A 17,080-nucleotide genomic window follows, 5' to 3' on the forward strand; every position below is an offset into this window, starting at 1 on the left:
GTTGTTATTTTAAATGGGTAAATCAGGGCATCCCAGAAAAAATGAAATTTCAGAAAGGTCTGGAGCAGGTAAGGAGGATGGGTATTTGTTATCTGGTGTGTAACATTCCAAGCAAAATGAGTAAAAATAGCCAATGTGTGAAGCTAGAAGCATTCCTGAAATATTAGCCCAAGAGAAAGGAGGACATAGGGCCTGGAAGGACAGAGAGAGAGAGAGAGAGGAGTTGCAGAGGAGGTCAGAGAAGTAATATGAAGAATCAGTTCCTGTGGGTTTTTTGTGCCCCACTAAAGATTTGTGCTTATACATTAAACACAACAATAAGTCATTGCACAAGGACTGACTTACATTTTAAATCAACCTCTCTGGGTGTTCTGTGGTGAAAAAACAAAAGGAGGAGGGAGGGATGATGGTCAAAGGAAAAAAGCAAGAAAACCTGTATACATTAGGCATTCTTTGTGGTGTGTGGAGAGTAGGGGCAAGAGGTCATATTCATATTCATATTCATATCAGTGGAAGTGTTAAGAACCAGTAATGCTCCAAATATTGTTTTAAGGTATTGAATGTAGGACATGAGAAAAATAAAATAAAAAGAGAATAGGAAAAGAAGAGGAACCAGTCAAGGTGACTGAGAAGGACTACTAGTGATGTAGAAAAAAAATGAGAGAGTGGTGTTTAGTACACAAAGAAGTAGTGCATCAAGATTGAGCATGTTAAGCTTTGTCAAAGACTACTAATAAATAAATTCTATTGAGAAGGGAACATTTTGACACTTGATTTGACAGCATAGAAATTATTATAGTATTTATGTGGAACTCTAGGAGGGAAATCTTGGTTGAATTGGATTTAAGAGAGAATGGAAAGTGAGAATTTGAAGGTGGTTAGCCTAAACTATTTCTTAAGAGATTTGCAAAAAAAAAAAAAATGGAACAGCTTTGGTATATAGTGATTAAAGAAAAAAATGTGTTTAAAAAAGTGTAAGATAGGAAAATAACATTATGTTTTTATGATGATGAAAAATCATTTTTTTTATGTGGGGTAGAGCCAAAAGTATTCCCAGGCCATGTATGTAAGTAGTCAAAAGATGAAAGAAGAGAAGGTAAGCTCAAAGAAAAGGAAATATTGAATTTAGGCAGAATCATGATAGTATATCTATAGCAACATCAAGAATACAGTCAGTATTTGCAAATACTGGCAAGTAAGAAAAATGTGCTTGTGAGAATATGTAGATACTTTTTTAAAAACTTTTAAGTTCAAGGGTACAAGTAAAGATTTCTTACATAGGTAAACATGTGTCATGGGATTTTGTTGGTACAGATTAGTTAATCACCCAGGTATTAGGCCTGGTACTCATTCATTGTTTTTCCTAATGCTCTTTCTCTTCCCACTCTCCACCCATCAAAAGGCCCCAGTGTGTATTGTACCCCTCTATGCGTCCATGTGTTCTCACCATTTACCTTTTGCTTATAAGTGGGAAAATACCATATTTGATTTTCTGTTCCTGTGTCACTTTGCCAAGGATAATGACCTCCAGATCCATCCATGTCCCTATGTCCCTGCCAACAAACAAAACAAAACAAACAAACAAAAATTCATTTTTCTTAATGGGTGCATAGTTTTCCATGGTCTTCTTTTGAGAAGTGCCTGTTTATTTCCTTTGCCCACATTTTAATGTAGTTGTTTGTTTTTTTCTTGTTTGTCCAAGTTCCTCGTAGATGCTGGATATTAGACATTTGTTGGATGCCTATTTTGTGAAAAATTCTCTCATCTGTAGATTATCTGTTTACTATTTCGATAGTTTATTTTGCTGTGCAGAATCTTTTTAGTTTAATTATATCTCAATTGTCCATTTTTGCTTTTGTTGAAATTGCTTTTGGCATCTTTGTCATAAACTCTCTGCTCATAGCTATGTTCTGAATGGAATTGCCTAGGTTGTCTTTCAGGGTTTTTATAGTCTTGGGTTTCCATTTAAGTCTTTAATCCATATTGAGTTAATTTTTGTATATGGTGTAAGGAAGTGGTTCAGTTTCCATCTTCTGCATATTGTAAAACAGTTATCCTAGCACCATTTATTAAATAAGGAATCATTTTCCAATTGCTTGTTTTTGTCAGGTTTGTCAAATATCAGATGGTTGCAGGTGTGTGGTCTTATTTCTGAGTTCTCTATTCTGTTTCATTGGTCTATGTGTCTGTTCTTGTACTTGTACCATGCTGTTTTGGTTACTGTAGCCTTGTAGTATAGTTTGAAGTCAGGTAATGTGATGCCTCCAGCTTTATTATTTTTGCTTAGGATTGCCTTGGCTATATGTACCCTTTCTTGATTCCATATGAATTATAAAACAGTTTTTCTACTTATGTGAAGATTGTCAATGATAGCTTAATGGGAATAGTATTGAATCTGTGAATTGCTTTGGGCTCTACAGCCATTTTGTTGATATTGATTCTTTTTTTTTCATGAGTATGCAATGTTTTTCCATTTGTTTGCGTCATTTCTGATTTCTTTGAGGAGCTGTTTGTAGCTCTTCTTGTAGAGATCTTTCACCTTCCTGGTTAGCTGTATTCCTAGATATTTTGTTTCTTTCTGCGGAAATTTGAATGAGAGTTTATTTGTGATTTGACTCTTGGCTTGACTATTGTTGGTGTATATGAATGCTAGCGACTTTTGCACATTGATTTTTTATCCTAAGACATTGCTGAAGTTGCTTATCAGCTTAAGAAGCTTTTTGGCTGAGATGATGTGGTTTTCTTGATATAGGTTTATGTCATCCGCAAACAGGGATAGTTTGGCTTCTTCTCTTCCTATTCGAATGCCTCTGCTTTTCTTTTGCCTGATTTCCCTGGCCACAACTTCCAATACTATGTTGAATAGGATTGTTGAAAGAGGACAGTCTTGTCTTGTGCCAGTTTTCAAGGGGAATGCTTCCAGCTTTTGCCCATTCCGTATGATATTGGCTGTGGGTTTTTCATATATGGCTCTTAATATTTTGAGGTATGTTCCTTCAACACCTAGGTTATTGAGAGTTTTTAGCATGAAGGGATATTGCATTTTATCAAAAGCCTTTTGTGCATCTATTCCGATAATCATGTGGCTTTTGTTTTTAGTTCTGTTTATGTGATGAATCATATTTATTGATTTGCAAATATTGAACCAACTTTGCTTCCTAGAGATGAAGCCTACTTGATCTTGGTGGATGAGCTTTTTGATGTGCTGCTGGATTCAGTTTGCCAGTTTGTTGAGGATTTTTTGCATTAATGTTCGTCAAGGATATTGGCCTGAACTTTTGTTTGTTGTATCTCTGCCAGTTTTTAGTATGAGGATGATGTTGGCTTCATAGAATGAGTTAGGGATGAATCTCTCCTTTTCACATTTTTGGATTAGTTTCTGTAAGAATTGTACCAGCTCTTCTTTGTGCATCTGGTAAAAGTCAGCCATGAATCCATCTGATGCTGTCATTTTCTGATTGGTAGGCTATTTATTACTGCCTCAACTTTGGAACTCTTTATTGGTCTGTTCAGGTATTGAATTTCTTCCTGGTTCAGTCTTGGGAGGGTGTATGTGTATCTATGTATCTATTTCTTCTAGATTTTCTAGTTTATGTGCATAGAGTTGTTTATAATATCCTCTGATAGTTGTTTGTATTTCTGTGGGATTGTGGTAATATCCCCCTTATGGTTTCTGATTGTGCTCATATGAATCTTGTCTCTTGCCTACTTTATTAGTCTAGATAGTGATCTATCTATTTTATTAATTTTTTTTCAAAAAAAATGGCTCCTGAATTTGTTGACCTTTTGAATGTTTTTTCATATATCCATCTCCTTGAGTTTACCTCTGATTTCGGTTATTTATTCTCTTCTGCGAGCTTTGGAATGTGTTTGCTCTTGGTTCTCTAGTTCTGTTAGTTGTGATGTTAGGTTGTTAAATTGAGATCTTTCTAACTTTTTGATGTGAGCATTTAGTGCTGTAAATTTCCATCTTAACCCTGGATTAACTGTGTCACAGGGATTCTGGTACGTTATATCTTTGTCTTTATTAGTTTCAGAAAACTTCTTGATTTCTGCCTTAATTTCTTATTTCCCCAAAAGTCATTCAGAAGCAGGTTATTCAATTTCCATGTAATTGCATGGTTTTGAGTTAATTTCTTAGTCTTGCATTCTAATTTGATTATGCTGAGGTTTGGGAGACTGTTTGTTATTTCAGTTATTTTGCATTTGCTGAGGAGTGTTTTACTTCCGATTATCTGATTGATTTTAGAGTAAGTGCCATATGGCAATGAAAAGAAGTTGTATTCTATTGTTTTGGGGTGAAGAGTTCTGCAGATATCTACCAGGTTCATTTGATCCAGTACTGAATACAGGTCCTGAATATCTTTGTTAATTTTCTGTGTTGATGATCAGTCTAATATTGTCTGTGGGTTAAAGTTTTCCACTATTATTGTGTGGGAGTCTGTCTCTTTGAAGATCTCTAAAAACTTGTTTTATGAATCTGGTTGCTCCTGTGTTGAGTGCATATATATTTACGATAGTCAGCTCTTCTGGTTGAATTGAACCTCTTTAATGCCCTTTTTTTGGTCTTATTTCATCTTTGTTAGTTTAAAATCTGTTATGTCAGAAACTAGGGTTGCAACCTTTGCTTTTTTCTGCTTTTCATTTGCATGGTAGATTTTCCTCCATCATTTTATTTTAAGCCTATGTGTGTCCTTGCAAGTGAAATGGGGCTCTTGAAGACAGCATACCAATGGGTTTTGGTTCTTTATCCAGCTTGCCACGCTGTAATATTTTTACTGGGGCATTTGACTCATTTACATTTAAGGTTAGTATTGATGTGTGTATATTTAATCTTCTCATCATGATGTTAGCTAGTTATATTGCAGACTTGTTTATGTCATTGCTTTATAATGTTACTAGTTTGTGTATTTCAGTGTATTTTTGTAGTGCCTGGTAAGTCTTTCCTTTCCATATTTAGTGCTTTCTTCAGAAGCTCTGGTGGTAACAAATTATCTCAGTATTTACTTCTCTGAAAAGGATCTCTGAATCATTTTGAACATTGTTTTCCTGAATTAAATTGTAACTGATAGACATAATTATGTGTTTTTTTCTAGTCATTTGTGTTCATAAATTTGCATGTGTGGAATAGGTGATGTGTTTAATTTGAGTTTTAGTTTTGCTAATAAGTAAGACAAAACACAGAACATCAAGGGCCAGTGTTATATTTATTAAACATTAAGCATCCAAGACTTCATGGTGATCTCATCCAAGATATCATTTCCTTAAATTTGCCTGACACACACACACATAAACTTTCTGCTAACCAGGGAGGTTTTATCACCTTATTAAAAGATTCAATGATGCAGTAGCTTTCCAAGTGATGGTCTACCTTTTATATCTCAATGTGCCCCTAGTTGATATTAATTTATTCTATACATTGCCAGCAGATTAATCTTTATGATACACTATTTCACAAATAATATATTTTGTAATTACAAAACCATGCATGTCTCCTTTGTGAGAAATCACAGAATAACATAAAAGCTTTGTTTATTACTCTTAACATGAGAGAAAACCAATTAACCTCCTTTTTGCATTTTTTTCTGATAATTTCATGGAAATTATTATGTGTCAGTGACAGAAAATATTTTAATACTGTTTAAGTAGTGATAACTGTTAGTTAACAATCATAAACAATTTATTTGATCTTGCCCAATTAAAATATTTTAGTCATTTTATGGTTTAATTTTTTTTAAATATTTGTAATTTTTGTAGTTAAAGCCCTTTGTTAGATTCCATTTTTATTTCCCAAAGATCCACATAAGCTACTGATGAGAAATCAATTTATTTCTCTAGTAATGACTCATGCCTAAGCTCAAAATTTATATGTTTTACTTAGTTTTACTTCCTGCTTGATTTTTCACTTGGATATTGAATAGGAAATTCAAGCATAATGTCTCCAAACATCTTGTTTTAACTCTACCATGTCCCTGTCGCAACCTACTCCCTGTGTCTTCTGCATTGCAGTAAATTGTACCATTATTCACCTAGATGTTCATTCTCAAACATGATAATGTTTGATTTTACTCTTTCTACCTCACCAATACACCATCAAATACTGTCTGTTCTACCTTCATACAGCCTCAACAATACAATCTCCCATTTCACAGAGTTCAACTCAATTCCTTATCTGGAGTTATGCTTTCAAATATCAAACCCTCTTACAGCTTCCCATCTCTCTTACAATGAGTTTTAAACTCCTGCAATGCCCTGTACAAACTGTCTTCTCAAAACCTTTCCAAATTAATATCTCATTTATCTTCCCATTATCACACACTTCATGTTAGATAGGCTTGCTACTTTTCACTCCATAAGAATACTAAGCCAGTTCCGCCTTACCTAGGAAATTTACTCTTAGATTTTTTCACCAGAGAAACATTTCCCTCAGATCTTATCACAGTGTCACATCAGTATTTTTCAAATGGTACTTCCTGAGAGATGTCATTAGTAACTTTCCTATGTAAAATAGTCATCAACCTTGTGAGCCTCTCTCACTTCATTCTGCATTTTGCCTCTTCCTTTTTTCCTAATCTACACTTAACCATCAGATCTCATACTTCTATCTAGATGTACAGATTTATTATCTCACCTTCAATTTAACACACACACACACACATACACACACACACCCATACTTTGTTGTAGTTACTTCTATTCATTTCTAGCCTCTCCATCTCATAACTTTATGACTACAGGAAGATTTGTTTTTTTGTTCACTATTCTATCATCAGTGCCTAAATCGAGTTCTTCTTAATATGATAAGTGTTTAATAAATATTGGTTGAAAGAAAGAGGAAAATATGAAAGGAGAGAAGAAAGGAAAGGAAAAAAGAAGAAAGGCACTGCAAAATCTGAATCCCAAGGTATGATTATTTTTTAAATGCCACTTAATTTTAGTATCCTTCTTTGACAAAGCTGGAACAACAAAAAAGATGACTTCTTTGCTCAGTTATCATAGGAAGTGTTATGCAAAAAGGAGTATCATAGTAAGGAAAATGCCATTCAATGAGGCATCTGGAAATTTGTATGAGCATTTTGTTGTCACATGTGGATGGTATTTAACGTATATGTATGAGGACTGTTAGGCATTCTGCACTGTGCAAAAATAGATCTTTGTCATGTACATATTTTTAATGATCTGATATGTATTTATATATGATAAAACCTAGAACTAATCTTTTGTGCATAAATAAAATGTTTTTGGAACCACATTTTGGATGCTTATAATTTTCTAACAATATTAAAACTATATAAATACAGAAAATAATTTTTTGTGGGGGCATATGATAAAAAACTGTTCAGTATTTCCCCAAACTTATATCAGCAAAGGCAATGCCACTCTTGATATTCACCTACCACTATCAGTGGCAATTTTCTGTTTAATATGATGCAAAGGTTTGTGTCTTCTCCCAAATGTATGATTATTAAAGGACATATTATTTTTTTAACTTAAATTTGCTTTTATGTTTCCTAATACAGTTAGGGCATTATTTCTTTTTGTAGCTGCCTATGAAGTTGAGTTACTGTTTCTCTGTTTATCATTGCATGATAACAAATTCATTACAATATGTGAGAAGTTAGTTTGAAATGATTGAGAATGAATGGTCTAACATTTAGCTTGTTCATATTTGTATTTTATATATGTATTTTATTGCTATTTTCATCAGCTACATCTAATATCACTACTACTTTGTAAAGTAAAATAAAATAATAACAACTAACTGCTGTCTTTTTCTAAGGGTCTTCTGCCAATCGCTTTATGTTTATTATTCCATTAATCCTCTCAAGACCTTATACAGGTCTTGAGAGGATTAATGGAATAATCATCTGAACAAAGTGAAGTTGAAAGAAATGATGTCTTATGCAAATATCACAAAGCTAGTAATCATAAGACATGACTTGGTCTCTTGTCGATGTCCTTCTTTTCAGACATGAACTTTGTATTTTTATGCTCCATAGCACATTCTAAAGGGTATTATGCAAGCTATTCCAAAAAAACTCCAATTTCCTTTCATGGAAAAAAAGTGGGAGCATGGACAATGTTATGACTCAGACTGAAACAACACCTCAAAACCATTTTAAGTGGAGACTTGCTCATGTTCCAGCTCTTGGAGATATTTGGTCTGGGTCACCTGTTTTCTCTGCTGGCATTCCTGTGACTGCCTGTATAGCAGTTGCTCCTATCATGGTTTCACCAGAGAGCAAGCCCTGTGTCATATGCTTCATGTGGAAGATGCTCACAACATTTGTAATATTTTTGATAATAGTAAACCCCAGTCAAGAAAGAAAACTCTGTTAAATGGTATATTGCTTACTTAATGTGAACTCTTTCAATCTCTGTGTAAAATTCAAATAATTCAGTAAATGAGTCATTCTTTAAATTAAGCCTTCAATCGATTAAAATTGTTTTTCAATTGAAAGGAATCCTAGTTTGAATTAAATGTGTGACATAATGTCAAGACAATGTTTAAATTTCTTGAATAAAAAAATGGTAAACTCACACTGAATTTGGAATTTGATTTTCCAAACTGATTTAAAACAACTGTTATCTGCTTGTAGCTAAGCATTTTAAATGGTTTGAAATATTATTTTTTAAAATAAGACTAGGTATCTAAATTACAAATTTAAAATTATTTTGTTCAAAACATCAATGAAAAGAAACTAATTTTTTATTAGTTAGATATATGCTAACATTTAAAAAGTATACAACTGCATTTCTTCAGGTAAAACAGGAAAATTCAATCCCTAATTTTTATCAGTCTTTTGATTTGGAAATGTGACAGTAATTGTAAATCTTGTTGACACGATTTCCCCATGTTCTGGCAAATATTTGAGCTTGTATTTAAACAGCCAACACTCATTATCTGTTACTCTGGTTTCCTTTTCATTTTGGGGAATATATTCTTTTTTCTTGTGTTGCAGGGTCATTCTAACTAATAGGTTTGTATTGCCAAGTATGAAGAAGGTGACTGCATAGACGACATTGATAGCATGCCATCATTTCTATATTTGTATAGTCTGTGAAAAGCAATTTTTTAAAAGATAAGAATTCTTAAGTAAGTATTATAGGATTAGTAGTAACAGGAATAGATTGTGTCTGTCATGGCTTAAGCTGAGCAAGGGAACTCATCTCTGCTTTCTTTTTTACATTTGTTTAGCTTTAGCAGTAATGAGGCACTATTTGTCTAACAGATCCTCACTAGGTAAGAGGCTGCATCCAGCCTATGATATCAGCATTTTCACTTTAAAATGTATTTGATTAATAACATAGTATCCCAGATGTTGCCTGATATATCTTAGCTCAGTGACTAATATTTATTTTGAAATGATTGGCACAATAAATCAGAAAAAATTAAGTCCATTTATTTTCTATTAAAGCTATTCAAAATAATACTTCTAATTGAATGATGACAATAGGATTGAGGGAACAAAAGAAAGATAAAATGTTCTATAATCCTTCTGACCAGGTTTGGCTGCAGATGACCTCTTGTTCTTTCTCTGATTTCTCATTGTTCCACAAGAGCCTGTACAGAACAGAACAAGAATTCTTTAGTCCCTGTTGTGCAGCATTAATAATGCCTCTTATCTCTTATGACATTGACCTATAAATAAATGGGAGTTAAAGACTACGCAGCACAAGATCAAAAGTATATTTTATGTAATGACTGCCTAACCATCAGATACATTAAAATATTGAATATATACCAATCCTAGGTCAGTAAGCAATTTCTGGTATGGAATAATAATAAAAATCTCAATATGTGAGTATGAGTAGGAATTATTGATTAGGCTCAATTAAAAATTAGTGTTCAAGACATAATTTTTTTTAGATTTATATTAAATGTCCCTCTTTATTTCTTGTACAATGGCTTGTCTTGAAGTTTATTTTGTCAGATATTAATATAGCAACACTAGTTTGCTTATGTTTAATGTTTGCATGGGATACATTTTAATGTTTTACTTGTGAGTCATTCATGTCTTTACATTTGAATTGCATCTTATTGAAAGGAATAATTTTGTATGGTTTATCATTTTTTGTTTTCAGAGTTTGGGCTGGCAATTTGGAACAATCTGTACATTTTAATTGAACTGTAACTTCAATTTATATTTGATGTAATGCAGTTGTATTTATATTTACAATTTTCCATCCATATCTATTGATTCATTTTTTTAATTTTCCCATTTGTATTTGTCATTTTCATTCTTTTTCTTGAATTGATCAACTATTTTTTTAATATTCCACTTAAGTTCCACTAGTGGACTTTCTGCCATATCATTCTGTATGTATTGTATGGTTTCTGTTGGGATTATTTTGTGTTTGTTTATCTCAGTATAAGGTTAATATTTTAACACTTTATGCAAAATGTACTAATTTTATAATATTTGTATTTAATTTACCTCAAATTTGTTGTACCATGGACATATATTTTGCATCTACATGTGTTATAACCATACAAGATTACATTTTTTGTATTAAATTATAACGTATATTAAGGTAATCAAGAGAAGAATAAAAAAGTAAGTCTTTTGCATTTATTCAATATATTTATCTAGTCTCAGCCTCTCTTTTGGTCAGCTCCATTTGGAGTCGGAAAATTTCTCATAGTTTTTGTGGTACAGATCTTTTGATGATAAATTGTTTTAGCTTTCATTTTCTGAAAAGATTTTTAATTCACCTTGCTTTTTCAAGGCATTTTGACTGGATATAGAATTTTTGTTTCTTTTCTTTCATTTGTTTCCTTGTTCACTTTTCCTATAAGCACCTTCAAGATGTTGGCCCATTCCTTGTGTGCTTGTATTGATATTTTCTGATTCTTGGGAATTCCACCATTATTTGTATCATTTCTATTTTACTCTGACTGCTTTCAAGATTTATATTTAGTTGTCAGCAATTTAATTACAATATGTCTAGGTGTGATTCTCTTTGCATTTGGCCTGCTAAAGGGTTCCTGTACATCTCAAATCGGTGAATTTGTATTTTTCTTCTTCTTTGGGACATCTTTGCCATTACTTCCTCAAATACACAGGCACGCACACGCACGCACACACATACACACATATATTCCCCTCTCACATTCTCTCTTTCCTAAGAATCTAATTACACGTGTTCTGAACCCACTGGATACATGCATCAAATTTACTCATTTTTCAATCTGTTTTGCTGCCTGTTTTGTTGCCTGTACTTCATATTTTATAGTTTTTATTGATTGATTAATTGATTTTTAGAAACAAGGTCTTGCTCTGTCTCCCAAGCTGGAGTGCAGCGGCATAATCATAGTTCACTGCAGCTTCTGACTCCTGGGCCCAAGTGGTTCTCCTGCCTCAGCTTCTCAAGTAGCTAGAACTATAGGTATGCACCAGCTAATTTCTTTAAATTTTTGTAGAGATTAGGGTGTCACAATGCTGCCCAGACTCATCTCAAGTTCCTGGACTCAAGAGATCCTCTCTCCTCAGCTGTCCAAAGCACTGATATTACAGGTGTGAGCCACTTCACCCAACTGTATACCTTCTATTGCTTTGTCTACGAGGTCGCTGAATCTTTCTTCGACATCTTTAATCTTTTGTTAGTTACATCCAATAAATTTTTATTTTAACTTCTTAGAAATGTCGTTTTGTTTTTGTAGTAGTTCTATTTTTAGTTTTACTTATTAAGATTTATTGTTCTTAAAGTGTTTGCACATATTTCAAACAACTGCTTTAAAACTCCGCCTACTAATTTCTATCACTGGTTTTTCTTGGGTTATTTATTTATTTATTAATTTTCCTTCAGTCATGTTTTCCTAGTCCATCACATATTTAGTCATTTTTATGTATTACTAGACACTTCGGATGGTATACTGTGCAGGTTCTCATCCCAGATTAGCCATGACTTTGAGGAAAGGTTATACCTAGGTATGGATATCTTTCATTAATTTTTTGAACTAATATGTTAAAAATAAGGTTGATTAGACTTTAAAATACGGTTTTCAAGAAATTATCTTACAAGAAATTTATGAAATTTTTTCTTTAAATACAGAAAATGCCTATATACATGTAGGTATATATGCATATATTTGCACATATATAACCTTTATAGTGACTAACATTTTATAGCGACTAACATTTTATAGCATTATGTTCAACGTTGATCATGGTAACAATACTTGAATGAAATCAATCCCTGAAATGTAATTCTTTCCCATTTTTGTATAAAATTACTTATAAGTATAAGTAGTGCTGGGGAAATTGGATATCCATGTGTAGAAGAATAAAATTATACCCCCACCTATCATCCTATACAAAAATCAACTTAAAGTAGAAGAAATACACAAATGTAAGACTCAAAGGAGTTGAAGAATGAGAACACATAAACACAGAGAGGGGAATATCACACACCAGGGCCTGTCAGGGGCTGGGGGTCTAGGGGAGGAATAGCATTAGGAGAAATAGCTAATGTAGATGACAGGTTGATGGGTGCAGTAAGCCACCATGGCACATGTATACCAATGTAACAAACCTGCACGTTCTGCACGTGTACCCCATAACTTAAAGTATAATTTAAAAAACTTAGAATAAAACATGTGGGAAATTTTTCAGGCATTCATATAGGCAAATATAAGACTTCAAAAGCACAGACAACAAAAGCAAAAAAAGAAAAAATATGACTTTATATCAAACTAAAATCTTCTGCATAAAAAAGAAACAACAGGGTGAGAAGACAATTTACAGAATGGGAGAAATATTTGCAAACTATTCATTCAACAGGTGTTTAATATTCACAATATCCAATGAACTCAAATATCTCAACACTAAAAATATCTGATTAAAAAATGGACAAGTTATCTAAACAGACAATCTCAAAAGAAGAAAACAAAAGTGTTGTGGGCATGCTCCAAAAGACAAAAATATAAAATGCTGGAGAGGATGCAGATAAAAGGGAACTCTTATATACTATTGGTTTGAATGTAAACTAGTACAGCCACTATGGAAAACAGTATGAAGATTCCTCAAAAAACTAAAAAAAGAAAGACCATATGAGTCAGCAATTCCAATTACTGGGCATTTATCCAAATGAAAAATAAGATCAGTATGTTGAACATTTGCATCCCCATGTTCATTGCAGAACTATTCACAGTAGTGAATTAACCTATAGGTGTCCAAAAACAGATAAATTGATGAGGAGAATGTGATATATACACAATATCACATTGTGTGATATATACACAATATCACATTGTGTGATATACACAATGGGATACTATTTGGCCATAAAAAGATTAAAAGAATGAAAATATATCGTTCATAACAACATGGATGTAACTGGAGGGCACTATATGAGTGAAATAAGCCAGGAATAAAAAGTTAAACACTGCAGATTCTCACTCCTATGTGGAAGCTAAAAAAGTTGGTCTCACAGAAATTAAAAAGTAGAACAAAGGAAGGGAGGAATAGGGAGAGATTTATTAAGGGGTGTATAATTATAGCTAGATGGGAGGAAATTTTCTAGTGTTCTGTACCACTGTAGGATGACTATAGTTGACAATGTGTTATACAGTTTCAGATAACTAGGAGGATGTTGAATGTTCCCAACACAAAGAAATGATAAATGTTGGAGATGCTGGTTATGCTAATTACCCGGATAATAGCATACATCACTAACTGCTGTTAGTGGTCTAGTCACTATACAGTAATATAAAATTACTAATAGTAATTAGTTCTTCAATTAATATTAGTGATCTAATCATTTATATATATCAAAACATATACTCCATTAATATGAACAATTATTACATGTCAATTAAAAAATTTAAATGCCACAGTACTTACTTTTCCTATAGTCTAAGGTGAAAGCATAACATTTCTTCTACCTATAATTAGATATTAGTACTAATTCTCATAAAACCTGCTAACCTTCCTGGGAAAGTCCCATTTAGACCTCTAAACTACAGAACCTTGAACACATTTCGGCAACCATGGTAATGTGAAGGGGTGATCCCTTCACATTTATGATATTCATTAGAATCTCTACAATTTGTGTAGATCATCTTTAAAGCAGAAAAAGTGTTGTGGAGTTTTACTTGTTAATAAATACTATAAGCTTCTTTTCCATACAGGATCTCTTTCCTATTTTTCTTCACATTTCCCTTAAATAATGTGTTTCCCCTTCTGCTGTTAAATTAATTTATGTTTATAAAAGTTAATCTACTTTCTTTTTTTTTTTGCTTTTTTATTTCTAAAATAAGTGTGAAATTATTTTGAGTTTCTCTAAAGGTTGTTTGTTATGAGATACAGTAAGGCAAAATACAACGAGATGAAAGAAGACAAAGCCTTTGCTTTAGAAGTAATGAGATGTCCAAACCACTGAAAGACCCAAAAGTAAAGGACTCACTGTCACTTTTTGTTCTGGTGGCTCCTATTTGTACAGAACCAGCTTAATGCTGCCCACAGGTAATCCAGAGAACATGGGTTGAAACTAATCCACTTTTATATTTTGAAAGTATTTACAATGTTCATTTTTGTTACGTTCTGGCTTAAGATAAAGAAAATAATTTTTAAAAATAAAATTTCAAGGTACCCAGAGAAGATATACTCTATTTTAAATTCCACAGAAGCAAGACATTTCAGATTTTTTTACAAAGTAAAGAGAGTTGTGTGACAATAACAAACACAAATAAATAATCACAAACATTAAATAATAATAATAGTAATAAAGATAATTAGTAATCAGACTGATGTAAACAGGTGTTTTATGAAAGAAACTCCCCATCAAATTATTGATGAATAAGACAATAAAAAGCTGAAAAGTTAGGCAAATCACCAATTTCTAATGGAAATGTACCAGTTCATGAAATTAAAACAAACTAACCAACCAAAGCCAATTAATAAAGTCTATTAAGATTTATTTCAGGCAGATGATTTCAATGATTTTTATAAACTCATGATACATATGTAATGTTTCTCACTCCCCAAATATGGAACAACTTCTAATGCTCTGATTCCTACATTCAGACATCATTCCTGGTTCTATGCACTTGAATTTATAAGCTTTTTTTGAGAAGTCTATTAGATATTAATATTTATTTATTTTATTATATTTTCTGTTAAAAACTTTATATCTATGGCATTAGACTCTTCATATGCTATGATAAAGTTGAGCAAATGAGAATTTGAAAATTGAATTTTGTTTAGTGTGAATTTATTTCTCATCTTGGTTATTTAAAGTATAAATAATCAAAATTTATCTTATATATACTTTTCTAATATAGACAATCATCTTAAACAATATAAAATAACAGATATCTATAAACGGATAACCTAAAATATAGACAAAGATTTCCCAAAGTACTGAATAAACTCATTCTCAATATTCATCTGAAAATTGACATTAACTTTTGTATTTTGTCCACTACTCATCTTCACACCCATTTCTGGAAATCCCTCTCATATGCTCTTTATTTCCCCTGTGGTTTGATAAGAACATAGTGAATGTAGAGCATACTTGGAGTCCACGAGAATATGGTTGAATCATAAATATCTCTATAGCAGAATCCATTTAAAAACACATAAATGAGTATTTGGTTTGGGGTGTGTTCAATATTTTATGTGAACTATGTCCCTAAATATTAATTACTTATAGCAATGCTTTCTTGAAAAACCAAATGCTACAAATAAATATTGTAAATCAGAATTAGTACCAATATTAGAATGTTATATATAGTAACTATTATACATAATTTATTGTAGGTAATACAAAGTACATATGATAATAATATATTGTAAATATTCAAAATATGCCTAGCTCCCCTTATTATTATTCTCCACTATGTTTTAGAGTATTTTAAATTCATAATCTAAAAAATTAATATTCTATTTTTCTTACATCAGAAGTTTCATGAAAATTAGAAATTGTAGAATATACATTATCAGGATTTTTAACCAACTTTCTTATATTACATACGAGTGCTCTTTACTATGTCTTGGCCTGAATTATTTTATATTTTATATTTGTAGGATGTGGGATTATTTTTACTTCCATAATTGCTTTTAAAATTATTTTTTAATCTGACCTTTGAAGCATTTTTACAGAAAGCATGGCAAACATAATTTGATTTTTTTCTTCAAATTGTTGATGCAAGACTAAGAACAATCAAAGAATGTGGTTAATAAAATTACTGCAATGATTTTTAAATAATTATTTGAAATATGCATTCAACATTTAAAAATGTAATTAAAAAATTGAGTTGAGTATTTTCGCTGATGCTTTTTAGAATAATAGTATAATGGACTATTTTTCATTTATTCATTTATAAATTAAGAGTAAAAAATTTGGTAAGAATTTGTTGAAAATATGTTATATGGAAAGCTTTGAGAGATATAATTTGTGGAGTTTGAAAATTACTTTAGTCACAATATTAATTCAACATAAGTAAAATTAACAATTATATTTAAAATGTGATAGTTATTTAAAAAACTCGCAATTATGACTTATTGTGCCTTAGCAGTTACTGGTGTAAGTAATGAATTCTTTGTCAACTAAAACACATCTAGGCACATCTACTGATGAAAAGCTGCAATATTAAAGGTTCAATATAACTAAACTGTCCCCTGAAAAATTTTAAAACATCTAAAATTTATTAATATCTTCTTCCTTCCAAACAGTAATGAGATTGCCAACTTTTATCAGTATTTTAGTGACATATTGGTATTTATATTTCCTAATTTGTCATAGTTACTATTACTGTTTACAGTCAGCACTTGTTTATTATATAATCAGAATAGAGTTTCAGTATTAACCATTATATAATTTGAAGATAAATAATCTTTTGAAAAAGTCTATGATTTCAATAAGTTGGGTCTCATAAAAGTGATACTAAAAATCTAATGCTTTACAATCTTTTTCTGTCTTAGTAATCTAAACTAAAGTATCTGTAGCTAACATAGTACCAAGCATGGCAGCATATGTAATAATATTTTCTTGGGCTTTAACTTACATATGTGTGAATTATAGAATTAGTTATAGGCAAGGGTAACTGACTCTGTCTTAAATCAGACTGCTAACA

At 31.8% G+C, this 17,080-nt stretch overlaps 1 long non-coding RNA gene across 1 annotated transcript in view; it reads right to left on the reverse strand.

Moving 5' to 3' along the window:
• Positions 1 to 9,564, reverse strand: part of LOC112133128 (uncharacterized) — a 45,974-nt gene extending 36,410 nt beyond the window's left edge. Inside the window, exon 1 of the long non-coding RNA XR_002914799.2 lies at positions 9,506 to 9,564. This is a non-coding gene — a long non-coding RNA (uncharacterized LOC112133128). The remainder of the gene's footprint in view (positions 1 to 9,505) is intronic.
• Between the last annotated feature and the right edge of the window lie 7,516 nt (positions 9,565 to 17,080).

Source organism: Pongo abelii, chromosome 3 (genome assembly GCF_028885655.2).
Source record: "Pongo abelii isolate AG06213 chromosome 3, NHGRI_mPonAbe1-v2.0_pri, whole genome shotgun sequence".
Taxonomy (NCBI): domain Eukaryota; kingdom Metazoa; phylum Chordata; class Mammalia; order Primates; family Hominidae; genus Pongo; species Pongo abelii.